The sequence below is a fragment of the Pleurodeles waltl genome, chromosome 3_2, assembly GCF_031143425.1.
Source record: "Pleurodeles waltl isolate 20211129_DDA chromosome 3_2, aPleWal1.hap1.20221129, whole genome shotgun sequence".
Lineage (NCBI taxonomy): Eukaryota > Metazoa > Chordata > Amphibia > Caudata > Salamandridae > Pleurodeles > Pleurodeles waltl.
In genome coordinates, this window is record NC_090441.1 from 10,396,226 (window position 1) to 10,410,124 (window position 13,899).

Sequence of the window (13,899 nt, forward strand, 5' to 3'; positions counted from 1 at the left end):
GTCCACTAGCGGCAGCGGAGGTGGAGGGCTGTTCAGTAGTCTGGCTAGTGTCAGGGGCCCACTGTTGTGGCACTGCCTCCCTCATACTGTTGGCCATGTCTGCCAGCACCCCTGCAACGGAGACCAGGGAAGTGTTAATGGCCTTCAAGTCCTCCCTGATCCCCAGGTACTGTCCCTCCTGAAGCCGTATGTTCTCCTGCATCTTGTCCAGGATCTGGCCCAGCGTATCCTGGGAATGTTGTTATGCTCCCAGGATCGCGGTGAGTGCCTCCTGGAGAGTCGGTTCCCTAGGCCTGTCCTCCCCCTGGCGCACAGCAGTCCTCCCAGCGTTCCTGTTGTCCTGTGCATCTGTCCCCTGAACCGTGTGCCCACTGACCCCAGGTCCCTGATTGTCTTGGGTTTGTCATGTGCCCTGGGGTCCCTGTTTTGGTAGCCCGCTGGGTGGGTGCTGTGGTTGTGTTTCCTGAGGGGGAGGCTGTGCCTGGGTAACCGAATTTCTGGAGGTCCCTGATGAACCAGGTTGGTCATCCAGATCCAGGTTACCAGAGTTGCTGTCATCACTGTGGGCCTCTTCTGGGTGGGGGCTGGATGTTGCTGGCACCTCTTCTCCTATCACATTGGGTGGGGTACCTGTGGGGTTGTAAATGCAGTGTTATTGTTTCTGTCTGTGACATATTGTGCATGGGTGGGTTTCCCTCTATGGTTGGTATTGCCCTGGCAGTTTTGCCTTGTATGAGTTGTTATTTGGTGGGCTAGCTGATTCTCTATAGTGTGTATGCTATAGTGATAGGTGTCTTTGCAGGTCTGTGAGTGGTGTCAATGCATTGGTATGGCATGCAGGGCTTGGCATTGGGATGAGTGGGTTGTGATGGTGGGGTGTGCATGAGGTGGTGGAGTGACGGGAGTGAGGGTGGGGGTATGTGATGGCATGCTGGTAGGGGGGTGAATGTAGTAAAGAGTTGACTTACCAGAGTCCAGTCCTCCTGCTACTCCTGCCAGGCCCTCAGGATGCACGATTGCCAAGACTTGCTCCTCCCTGTGGGGGAGGAGGTGGGGGTCCACCGCCGGGCTTCTGTACTGCGAGCTGGTGTCTTGCTGCAATGGAATTCACCTTCCCCCGTAGGTCGTTCCACCTCTTCCTGATGTCATTCCTTGTTCTTGGATGCTGTCCCACGGCGTTGACCCTGTCCACGATTCTCTGCCAGAGCTCCATCTTCCTAGCAATGGATATCTGCTGCACCTGTGATCCACGGGTAAAGTTCCCCCCAAGATGGGGGGGCGCGGCCCATTAGCAGACGGGCCGCCGAGGCCCAAGAACCCCCTTCGCACTAGTTGTGCGTTGGGCTGGCCTGCGACTTCCGCCCTCACACCTCGCGAGGCGTGGGGGCGGAAGTCAGGAGAATTTGGGAACATCGCGGCTGCGTTAGCCGCAGGCCGGTTCCAGCAGCCGCGTACCGGTGGGGGGCTACTTAAGCGCCCCCCCCAAGAAGGCTCGGCCTTCTCTTCTCGGTGGCGCGGCGGCTGGGCTTGCGGGCGGCGCACAGTTGTTCGGCGCGGAGGAGCAGGTAGAAGTTCTACGTTTGCAGTTGTTCGCCGTGGAGGAGCAGGTAGAAGTTCAACTTTGGAGCTGTTTTTGGACCGTGTGCTGTGTTCGCCTGAAGTCACTGAGGAGCCGGAGAGCAGGTTTACGTCAGCCACGGCGCGTAAGTGGGGAGTGGGAGGCTAGAACATTAAATTTAAAACCGGAGTATTGAGAGCGCGTGCCCGAGTAGCCCCCCGCCGGCTCTTGTCTCACTCTGCGTTATTGCCCTACAAAGCACATGGCACATTTGCCTTTTGTAGGCCTTCGAGCAGTTACCAGTTTGGAGCGTAAGTGGGGGCATTAAAAAAAATTTTTAAAGAAAAAAGCCGGAATTGTCAAGTCTTAGTGGTATTGAGAGCGCGTGCGGAGGTGTCTGAGTAGCCCCCCGGCGGCTCTTGTCTCGATCTGTGTTAGTGCCTTACGAAGCGCGTGGCACATTTGCCTTTTTGGTGGCCTTCGAGCGGAGACCAGTTTGGTTCCGCTCGCTTTAAAAACAGCTGTGTTAATGTTAACCCGTCGTCGCACCGGGATTGTTATTTGAGTTAGCAGCGCGTGACACATTTGCTCTTGCTTGGTGCCTGTATTCTTAGTTAGCTCGGCGGCCTTGCGCCGGGGTTGGATTTAAGACAGTCATTCCTTTTGCATAACGCTTGGCACATTTTACTCTGGTAAATACAGCAATGTATGCACAATAAAAAAAAATTTTTAAAAAAAAAGATTTCGAGAATTATCCATTTGGGTGTTAGTGTTGCTGCTATTATTTTTCCAGAGGAGGGGCAGCAGTAATTTTACCCTGGTTGCTTGTTTAGTACTGTCAACTATACATGGTATTGTTTTATTCTCAAATACATTATGTTTGGTGTAGATGAATAACCTTTTAAAGAATGATTTTCTCATTTACAGGAAAATGCTATCATGCCTTTCGTATTTATTGTTATGATTTAGTGAGACATTTTTAAGCGATTTCACCGACAGCTTGTGTGTATTAAAAGGCACTGTTTTACAGGATATTCTGTGCTAGGCCAGGGTAACTAGTGGTGGAAGAGTAAATTGAAAAAAAAAAGTTTTATAATCTGGGTTGTGTTAAGCGGTAATAATATTCTAATTTAATTTACTTCGCCATGCCGTCTAACAAGGCTAGTGCAGGAAAAAGGAAGGGGAGGGACCCAGAATTATCCCAGCTTTTAAAGCTGGTTCTAGCAAAACTAGGTAATGATGATTCAGACAGTAGCGTAGCAGCGTCTGATAATGAGGTCAATGAGGCTAGTAGTAGTCATCCTAAGCAGTCTCATGTAGCTCCTCGCGCTGCGTTTTCCCCAGTAAAGCGCAGGACAAAAGGGAGGGCTCCAGCCGCACAGCCCTCTCCTACAGTTGTTACCCCCCTGAGCAGTCTCCTATGCCCGTGACTTCGGTTCCCTCCTCGAGCACGGCGCCTAAACAGCTTGGGGGTGGTGAAAATGCCATCACGACACCAGGTTTAGGGGTAGCTGACATTTTAGCGGATATACGTAAATCATTGGCCTTTCTGTCTGCGCCCTCAACGGGGCCTGTGTCTCTCCTTCACCCCTGCCAGTGATTCCAGCATCAGCGGCATTACCCTTGTTACCCCCTACACCTCAGGTCCCCACGCAAGCCAGGCAGGCGCAGGACCCAACCACGAAAGCCTTATTGGAGATCTCTAGGTTACTAGCAATTATTAATGTGCCAGCTAGTAACCCCTCCCCGCCTACAACTCCCGGGAATTCGAAGGATTCTTTTCAGAATTCAGTAGCAGAACTGAAGCGCCAGATAGATGCGTTGTCAACAGCGCATAGTGTTATTCCATTACAGACGGCATCAAGTAACTTGAGTGTCACTCCGGCACCAGGCGCTATGACTACTGATACCCCTTTAGATAAAAATGGGTTGAATGTGATTAACAAGGCTCCAGCAAAAGATAATTCGGCAACGGAGGGGTCAGCCATCGACGCACTGCTGACAAGACCAGGTAAGCTGGCAGCACATGTTAATGCCGAAGTAAAAGAAAAGATTTGGAAGGGGGAATTTGTCGACATTTTTTCTCTGATCAGGGCGAAAAGGAAGGAGGTAGAAAACAAAGACAAAGAAGTTAAGGCGCCTTCATCTGGGGACAAAAAACCCAGAGTGGAGGAGACAATTACTAATTGGTTGTTCGGTTTTAATGTATTTATGTCAATAATGCTGGAAAAGAAACCTGATTTGCGTGTTGCCATGATTTGCTATTCCAACAAATATTGAAGGCACACCACATTTATGGAGGTACTTCCTGGTTGGAATACGTCAGGGATTTCCGTTGGGCAAAGGTGGAAGACCCATCCATCGGGTGGGACCAGACGCAGGTAAACGTCTGGTTAGAATGCGTTAACAACAAAGTACCTGGGAGGCAGCCTTTTCGTGCACAATATTCAAGCGAGAAGAAAGGGTCTTGTTGGGCATTCAGTAGGAAGACATGTTTGCGACCCGCTGGGTCTTGCAAATTCAGACACAACTGTTCCTTTTGCGGGCATCCCTCTCACTCAGAGTTTAAGTGCATCAAAAAATCCAAAGAGAAAGGCAGAGATGGGAATAAGCCCAATAATTGAATCACCGTTGCCATCCCCCATTAAGATAGACGCTCTGCTCCCGTGGTTACAGGCTTATCCTATGAAAGGGTCTTCAGAATTACTAGCACATGGTTTTTCCTTTGGTTTTAGAATTCCAGCCACCAATGTACCTCTAGTTGACCATTGCAGGAACTTAGTATCAGCATTACGGAATCCAGGTGTGGTAGCAAGAAAGTTATCAAAAAAACGTACCTTGGGCAGATTGGCAGGCCCTTTCCCGTAACTGCCTTTAAAAGATTTAGGCGGTCATTCTGACCGCGGCGGGTGGCGGTAGCCATTCTGGCTTTCCCGCTGGGCCGGCGGGCGCCCGCCAATGGAGCCGGCGGTGTTGCAGGGGTGCGACGGGTGCAGTTCCACCCGTCGCGATTTTCACTGTCTGCTAAGCAGACAGTGAAAATCATGCTGGGGCCCTGTTAGGGGGCCCCTGCACTGCCCATGCCAGTGGCATGGGCAGTGCAGTTCCCGCCATCCTGTTCCTGGCGGTAAAAACCGCCAGAAACAGGGTGGCGGGAAGGGGGTCGGAAAGGGTTGAGCCCTGCCAGGGGTATTCCGGCGGGAAACCGCCGGATCCCCTTTTCTGACCGCAGCTTTACCGCCGCGGTCAGAATGGGCACTGAAGCACCGCCAGCCTGTTCGCGGTGCTTCCGTTGCCCGCGGCCCTGGCGGTTTAGGACCGCCAGGGTCAGAATGAGGCCCTTAGTTTGCTAACCTTTGGGGGTGGTGCCTAAGAAGTAACCTGGACAGTTCAGGCTAATTCATAATTTGTCTGCTCCGTGGGGAGCATTGGTGAATGAGGCTATCAATCCTCAGCTTTGCTTGGTACGCTATGCAACTGTTGACCAGGCCTTGGTAAAATTGAGGGCCTTGGGTCATGGTGCTTTGTTAGCAAAAACTGATATAGAATCAGCCTTCAGACTTCTCCTGGTTCATCCTGAAGATTACCATCTGCTAGGTTTTCAATTCCAAGGAGGGTACTTCTATGATAAATGCATGCCCATGGGTTGCAGTGTGTCATGCAGCTATTCTGAGTAGTTTAGCACCTTCTTGCAGTGGATATTTTCAAACCGCACTGGGCACCTGGATGTCATACATTATTTAGATGATTTTTTGGTATTGGGTCCCCCTAGGTCGGGGAAATGTGAGTGGGCCCTTCAGGCCTTGACCACGATGTTTAATGACTTTGGGGTCCCACTGGCTCCTGACAAAACAGAAGGGCCCACCACTTGCATTACTTTCCTAGGGATTGAGATTGACTCTGTGGCTGGGTATTGTCGCCTGCCCAAGGATAAGCTGCGGGTATTCACGGATTCCATTAAAATGGTGTTATCTCAGAAAAAAGTCACCCTTCACCAGTTGCAGGTTCTGGTGGGACAGCTGAATTTCACTCTAAGAATTATTCCCATGGCTCGCCCTTTTTCAAGGTCCATCGCTAGATCAATGGCTGGGTTGTCCGAGAAGTACCATTACACCCGGTTGTCGGTTGAAGTCAGGGATGACTTAAAGTTGTGGGAGGTTTTTGTGCAGGAGTTTAACGGAGCGGTAATCTGGCCTCATCCGGCGGTTTCAAGGCCCACTCTGGGCCTTTATACGGATGCAGCTGGAAGCATGGGTTTTGGTGCAATTTTGGGGCCTCTGTGGTGCAGGGCGGATTGGCCAATCGAGTGGGTTAACAAGGGCTTTACAAAGAATATAGCCTTTTTGGAACTCTTCCCTCTTATTGTTGCAGACACCATCTGGGCTGAGGATCTTAAGGATAGGTCAGTAATCTTCTGGTCCGACAACATGGCTGTGGTAGAGGCCATTAATAGAAAAAGGGCTACATGCCGACTGGTACTCCGTCTTCTTAAACGCTTGATTTTAACCTGCTTAAAGTGCAACATTACATTTTGTGCTAAACATGTACCGGGGATATATAACAATGCCGCTGATGCCCTATCTCGCTCGTTGATGCAGGACTTTCTGCGGTATCACCCTCAGGCGGAGGAGAAGATGACGGAGTTCCCAGAATCTCTGTGGAAGATTGGTGTCCCGCCATCCCAGACTTAGTAGCAACATCTCTAGCAGCGTGTACCAAAGGGGCTTATGAGAAAGCTTTTCACCAGTACAGGGGGTTCTTGAAGACACAACAAATTTTAGTCTTGTTTTCAGAATCGGCTATATGTGCCTTTTTGCAGCATTTGAGGGACAGGGATAGGCCAGTCTCTTGTGCAAAAACTTACCTGGCCGCGATCTGTTTTTTCGCTAGACTCAGGAACATGGAGTCTCAGCTAAACACCTTTATTATTAAGTGGGCACTAGCCGGTTGGGCCCTGGGGGACAACGTTAAGTCAGACTCTAGGTGCCCAATAACAGCAGTATTATTAGAGAATCGTCTCCGCAGTCTCCCCGTAGTGTGTTTCTCTCAGGCTGAGTCAGCCCTATTTGCGGCAGCATTCGCGGTAGCCTTCTACAGTGCATTCTGCATCGGTGAACTAGTGGGCTCCTCCAGGAGCGATCACGCAGGGGGGCTGCAGCTGGGAGACGTGTTGGTAAGTCCGGAGCTTTTGTCATAGTACTGCGCAAGTCTAAACCTGTCTGTCCGGCCGCCGGAGAGTCTTCCGCATTGTTCATCCACGCTAACGGGGGATGTCTTTCACGCTACCAATTCTCGGAGGTTTTCAAGCGCTTAGGGCAATGGGGGTGGACCACGAGGTTACTCCCCCCATTCTTTTCGAATTGGGCAGCTACGTTAGCAGCCAGCGCAGAGCTGCCAGTGTTCGAGGTGAAGTGCATTAGTCGCTGGTCATCTAATTGTTATAGACGGTACATCAGGCCGGAATTGGTCTAAGCAATAATTCCTCGTTAAAACTGGTTACTTAAGTATGGTCTCCTCATGCAATTTTTCTTTCATTTCAGTTCAATGACACCACATGTAGTATGGGTCTTGGGGCATTAGTTTGTTCGACGGGCGGCCTACAGGGTGCAACAGCTCCGTGAGCCGAATCCGGTGGTGGTCCAAGGCGTGGCTTTCCGATGGTGTGGGGTTGGCGGAATGGGAATCGCTCAACTACAACAACTCGCCACGTTGGCCAGAGGATTCGAGGGACTCCAGTTCCCAGATCTCATCATTATTCACCTAGGAGGCAATGACTTGGTGTGAATGGGCTGCAAGGCACTGAGAGAATCGATATTCATAGAAATCACAAAGTTGGCAAAACAATACCCGAACACGGCCATTGCTTGGTCTCACATGGTGCCTCGGCGCAAGTGGGGCTCAGGAATTAAATCAAGAACAATTAATGTCTTGGTACGCCGTCTTAATGCAGAAATGGCCAAACTATGCCCAGGTCCAGGGCGCTTATGGAACATTCCTCACAGACTTTTGAAGGGCCCTAGCATGTTTCACAAGGATATGGTGCAGTTGTCTGATGCCGGTACTGACCAGTTCATTTCCGACATGTGGTTTTTCACTTGCAGCCTTTTTGCAGGTGGGGAGGGCGAAGGACCTTTGGGGCCCTGGTTGCCCTCGTGGCGGAAAGTGAGGTATTAAAGTGACCAGAAACAACAGAGGGGTCCCCAAGGCTGGGGCCCCGGGAGAATACCAGTGATAGGATCCTGAAGTCCTGAGCCAACCTGCGGACGTACACACCAGATTAAGGGGTAAGGGAGCCCAGATCGCAGGGTGGGCCATGGGGCTCCCGCTAATGGCCACCCTGTTACACCCCTAGGCAGATTGGTGTTTGGAGGGGGGGCGGAACCCTGACCGTGTGGACAAGGAACGGTGTAGGTGTAGTCAGGGCAACCGCCTCTCCTAGGGATACAGGTGAGGTACGGTTCACTTGTGTGGTCCAATGGTGGTTCAGGACAGGAAGGGATCCTGTCAGATGAAGATTTATGGTTACTGAATTGTATCTCATGGATGTGATTTATGTTTTGTAAATATGACTGAAGTTTACGTGAAGTGATTTATGATTTAGATGTGTAGTAGAATATCATAAAAATTTTGTAATAAAACTTCTTCCAACAAGTAAGTCTGTCTGTCTGCGTGTAGCTGGTGTTGGGGTGAGGGCTTGCTGGCGGTCTCCGGATTCTAGCAGCTGTGGCTCTACCCAGATGATTTCCTCCACCATGACCCTTAGCTCCTCCTCAGAGAATCTGGGGGGTCGTTGTGGTGCCATGGGTGTAGTGTGAGTGGTGTGAGTGAGGGTGTGTAGGGTGATGTGTTGGGGTGTGTGATGTAAGGTGAGTGGGTCGTGTATAAGGTGATGGTGGTATGTGGCTCTGGTTGTGTGGGTGCTCTTGCTATCTCTCTCTGCTGGCAATTATTTCTTGTCGTAAGGGGGTGTGGGTAATGAGGGTGTGTGTTTTATAGTGGTGTGGGTGTGTATGAGTGTCAGGTGTGTGTTATTTAAATTGTCCAATGTGGTGCTGTTTTGTTTGTGTGTGTGTATTTTGAGCGCAGCTGTATGTCCCACCAATAGTTTACCGCCATTGAATGTCCGCCTTGGTGATTCGTGGGTCATAATGTTGTGGGCATTGTTCTGTTGACGTAACGGTGTGGGTTTTGATACCGCCAGTTTATCACTGACCTTTGGGCTGGCTTATTTGTGTGTGTCCAAATAGTGACGGATTTGTGTGTGTGTCATAATATAGTTAGCGGATATCCGCCACGGCGGCAGTATGTTGGCGGCAGTCAGCATGGCGGTAAGTGGGATTTACCGCCAATGTCATAATGAGGGCCACAGTGTTTTCTTTCAAGTTAACTTAAAAAACTGTTTCTACATGACTTTAAAAATTGACGGATGTTCACAATTTTTTTTTGTCTCACAATAATTTAAAAAGCGTCACAACAGTTCTTATTTCCATGTGAAAACTTGTGCACAGAAACTTGTGACCTACAGGCAGTAATTTTAGTGTTCATGAGACTTCCACAAAATTTGTTAGAGAATAAAAATTCACATCTTCACACACCACCAAAATTACTGCTTTGTATGGAGAAATCAAGGACCATAAAACATCAGTGAACAAGATCAGCAGCCGACGAGATGTAGAATAACAAAAGGAAGACATTGCTAACTGTATTAAGTGCAAGCTGAAACACAACGAAAAGTCCCCCAGGTTCACCTATAGCAGCATGTGAACAGAACCTACTTTAGCATGCCTGCAGGCATGTTGTGTGATTCAAAAGAGTAAAAAAGCAAACGTGCACCTAACACGACTTGGAGATAAAAATCCAGGGAGAAGCCATTGCAGATCATTTCCACCCCTGATTGGACAACAATGCAACATGGAGTTCAGATTCAAAAAGAGATGTCCTTGCTCCCAACTGGCAAGAGACTAAAGGTATCCACTGCCACCACTCACACTCTCCACGCCAAAGACCTCAACCACAATGGCTGGGTTATTGTCATCAGCCTGAAGACATGGAGTGGACATCTTGACCCACTTTTAACCCCGGTCAAGGCCTTTCAGTCAAGTTGAGGCTCTTGGCCCAGCCCTGACGGTTTTATGATACTCTGCTTTTATGGTGATGAGTGCCCTCGGTGTCGATTCCAGCAGAAATAAACAAGGCCTCTGGCTGTGCGGGGCTTACCACGTGCAAGCCTGGAATGAATATGCAGATTGAGTTCCCAGCAACCATCATCTTTATCTTTATAGTAAATGATGACCCCCAACACCTGCCCCATCGCCCTCCCCTACACGCTCACAAACATATTAAGGGAATCAGGACCCTTAAAGATAAGAAAGATTCGAATAGAACATCATGCCCTCGGAACGCTCTCTCGTGGCATTGCAGGAAGTGACGCCATGTTGCCTTTTGCATCGGCTGCATCACAAGAAGTGACGTCAAACATCCAAGGAGCTCCTTATTCGTGAACAGACCGTATAGTAGCGCGCGTTGTCCCTTAGACGTAATTTCCTAGAAGGGCGGGGCCTCATTGATTGCTACAGGGGAAATCATTGCAATGCCACCGGGCTGAACCCCGATTTATAGGGTATTTATTACTAATAAATGACAAATATTCTCGTATGTCTACAGAAAAATAGATACCCAGGTATCAACTGTTTTTAAGAATACTTGTAGATATTTGTACAGTGGAAGCATTACTTTATGTCCAAATTATTTCATATATGTTAATTAAGGGCCTGCTTTCGCTGCCTTTCTCTGGTTAAACCGGCGTAGCCATTATACATATTGTTTTGTACATTAGGCAGATTGCACCTCTTTTTCCTGGGATACAGTTCCAAGTTCCACACGGTAAAGGTTTTAAGATGGGATAGATGCTTATTTACTGTAAGAAATATTATTTTTGAATGTTTGTTAATCTTCTGATATTGACTGTTTATTGTACATTGCGCTTGCTTGTTTCCAAAACATGCTTCACTCGTGAGTAGATCCAAGGGGTTCTCAAGGCTTCGTAATTTGCGGGGTCTCTTCGTAATCTCAGCTCTGTAAGTAAAGGGAGTTTCAGTTGGGCTCCGGTCAGGTAGAGGTCAGTCGTCTTTTCGGTCTGAACCTCTAAAGCAGGAAAAAGAGTGTTATCTAACTAATCTACAAATCAATAGTTTTTATCTAGATTTCAAACCGTGAGCATCACCTCTTCTGCAACCATAAGCAGAGCATGTGACACGTAGACTACAAATGATGACCACAAACGTAAAGGCCTTAGAAAATATGCAATTACTAAATCATATTGACCTGAACCAAAAGTCTTAATCCAGCATTTGTTTCAAATGTGTTCAGTGTGGAGGTAGAACAGAACCTGGACTTAGTCGAACAATAAATGTAAAGGTGAGTTGGCTGTATCCGGGCATTTTAGCCATTTAACATTTTTGAAGATATATTTTGTATGGCCTTTATTACTACACTCTACGTGTTGTTTACTTTATTTTTCTATATTTTCAAGTCTATTTTTTGTGTGAAATCTATTTGAGCTCTTGTTGAAAGAGTCAAGCATTTGCTCTACTTTAGCAGACCGTAGAAGACACAAACATGGCAAGCCATAGACATAAAACAGTAGAAAAATTGAGTTTAATTCTATTTGCACGTCTCGTTTCGCTCGCAGATTACTATAACATGGAATCTATGCATTTGTTTGAACAGAAATCAAGATGGAAAATGTAACTCACCGATAGATATCTCTTGATTTTTCTGGTATGTTATGTTATACTGTCTTGTACCACGCAGACTCACTCCAATGGAGTATCTAAGCACAAGTGATTAACATATTTTTCCAGCCGAGTGAAAAACCGGAGAAAGACAGTTAGAATAGCCAAGTTTTAGTAACTTTTAAAAACATTCTCAATTTTATGGCAAGGTATTGGGTCTTCTTTTCTTCCATGCCCCCCACATGTTGCACTTCTTCCTCTGCATTCTTATGCTCTTCTACCCTTTTTCCTTCAAGGCCATGGTCTTCTAGTTTTATAGGTCTTGCCAACCACACAGCACAAGCTGACTGATTACGAAAGACCTATTGGGGGCTTACTAAAATCCTACAGTGGGCTTAAAGCCTGACCATTGCATACCATTGGTTGGCTTTATTGTAACTCTTATTTGCTTGCTTCTTGTTCAATGGCATGCCTTGTCCATCATACCATCACGTGTTTGTCCCTCCCCTGCAGCAGAGCCTCTTTACCATGCTTTTGAATGGTCTTGTATTCTTCCACCATACAATTTTAAGGAACTACTTTTTAAATTTTCTTTCAGCACTCCATGAGACTACATGAGTTTTGTAGCTCTCTCTATTTCGGCTGCTGCTTCCCTCACACAAGCACCCAATTCTCATGGTGCACTCCAGTTAATCATCTCTCTTTTCACATGCTACTCTCTCTTGTTTCTCTCCCCTTGCCCCTTCATGCTCTGTGTTGCTCTCTCCTCGTGTGCTTCTCTCTCTCATAAGCTTCCCCCTATGCTCCATGTTGCTTTCCCTCTTGTATACTGCTTTGCTCTTCGACCTCTCTCCTAGGGAAAGATACTTGCCAGCTCTCCTTTTCTGTGAAGAGAGTCTTTGAGAGTCCATGGGAGGCATAAGTAAATTGATCAGAAGACACTGTTGAGCACTCACTGGTTTTTATGAGTGTGTGGACTGGAAGCATTCTCCAGTGAAAAGAAGACACCATCCTCAAACCAGGATCAGCCAACCTATCCAGCAGTGACACTAGAGGTTTCATAAGAACCAGAAGAGTATGCAAAGACATCAAGAAAATGCAGGTGAGCAACCAAAGTAGGAACTGTGACTGGAGAGATAAAAGCCCTGTACCCCTGGGGTCCCTCGTGTCATGCTACTACATATCTCTCTGTCCTGTATGACATCACGTTGGGACACAGAACTTCCTGTTTTGTGCTGTGGTAGAATGCTGATACACACTTGTGCCAACTCTTAACCTGTGTCGGCTGGTACTGTTGTGAAGTAAAAGGTAGCCATTTTACCCCATCCCAATAGTAATGACCTTTGTTCCACATTGTAAACATCAATGTCACCACTCATTTGCAGCATTTGATAAATACCTGAGTGCAAATAAAATATGTCCACAGGTGACTGAGAGTGACTCTAGCTGAGACACATAGGGGGTTATTACAACTTTGGAGGAGGTGTTAATCCGTCCCAAAAGTGACGGTAAAGTGACGGATATACCACCAGCCGTATTACGAGTCCATTATATCCTATGGAACTCGTAATACGGCTGGTGGTATATCCGTCACATTTGGGACGGATTAACACCTCCTCCAAAGTTGTAATAACCCCCATAATCCTCTTGATCATTGCCTAAATGTGAGATGCCATAGCTCATGGCACCTTTGAGGAGTTTGAAAAACTATGACACCATAATAGTTTTAAAGATATTCACCTATGGTTTACATTGCCCCAAAATTCCTCCTCTGTTCTCTATGATTTTGAGGTACACAGAGTTACTAGAATAACCCTCTCACAATGGTTAGGGCTAGATACACAGAACAGTTTCAGTGCCAGGCAGAGAGTGCTTTTTTGGTATAGTTTTAGTCAAGACCTTTTTGTTTCTTCTAAAATTCTGTGTCTAATATAGATGGCATAGGGATTCCTAGCTTACAATAAGGGGGAGTCTAGTGATACTTGAATACCAAGACCACAATCACTGCAACTACTCAAAACGTTAATAGAAACATTGATTCCCCATTATTATATTTTGAAGATATTGCAATCAGTTCCACACTTAAAAGTGATTTGTTTTGGCTCTTGCTACAGTGACTATGATTTGCGTTTAAGCATTTTAGACTTAGAAGTAGCAATGGTTCATGTAAGATCCCAGAGCAGCAAGTTTAGTGATGTCTTCAAGGTCACCTACATCAATAGCTATCTAGCTCGCAAGACTGATATCGGATAAGGCATCTTTAATATTAGTGACCTGCAAACTCTGGATATCCCCTTCATGCCCATTTGTACCAATGTCACTTTTGGCTCTAGTGCGTTAAATTTGGCCACAGATGTGCAGTTAATGATGACTGCCTTGAATGAATGTCTTACCTGTACATTCCAAAATAATTTGGGACCTCTTCCCCATTGAGAATGTAAATAATAATATTTTTGGGACACTCATGGACCACTGCCTACTCTTAAAAAATGAAACTGCAAAGTTTTTTTGTTTTTTTTAAATGCATCCCGTTTTCCTTTAAGGAAAGGGACTGTATTTAAAAACAAGATTGCTTTATTAAAAAGCAATCACAGACATGGTGGTCTG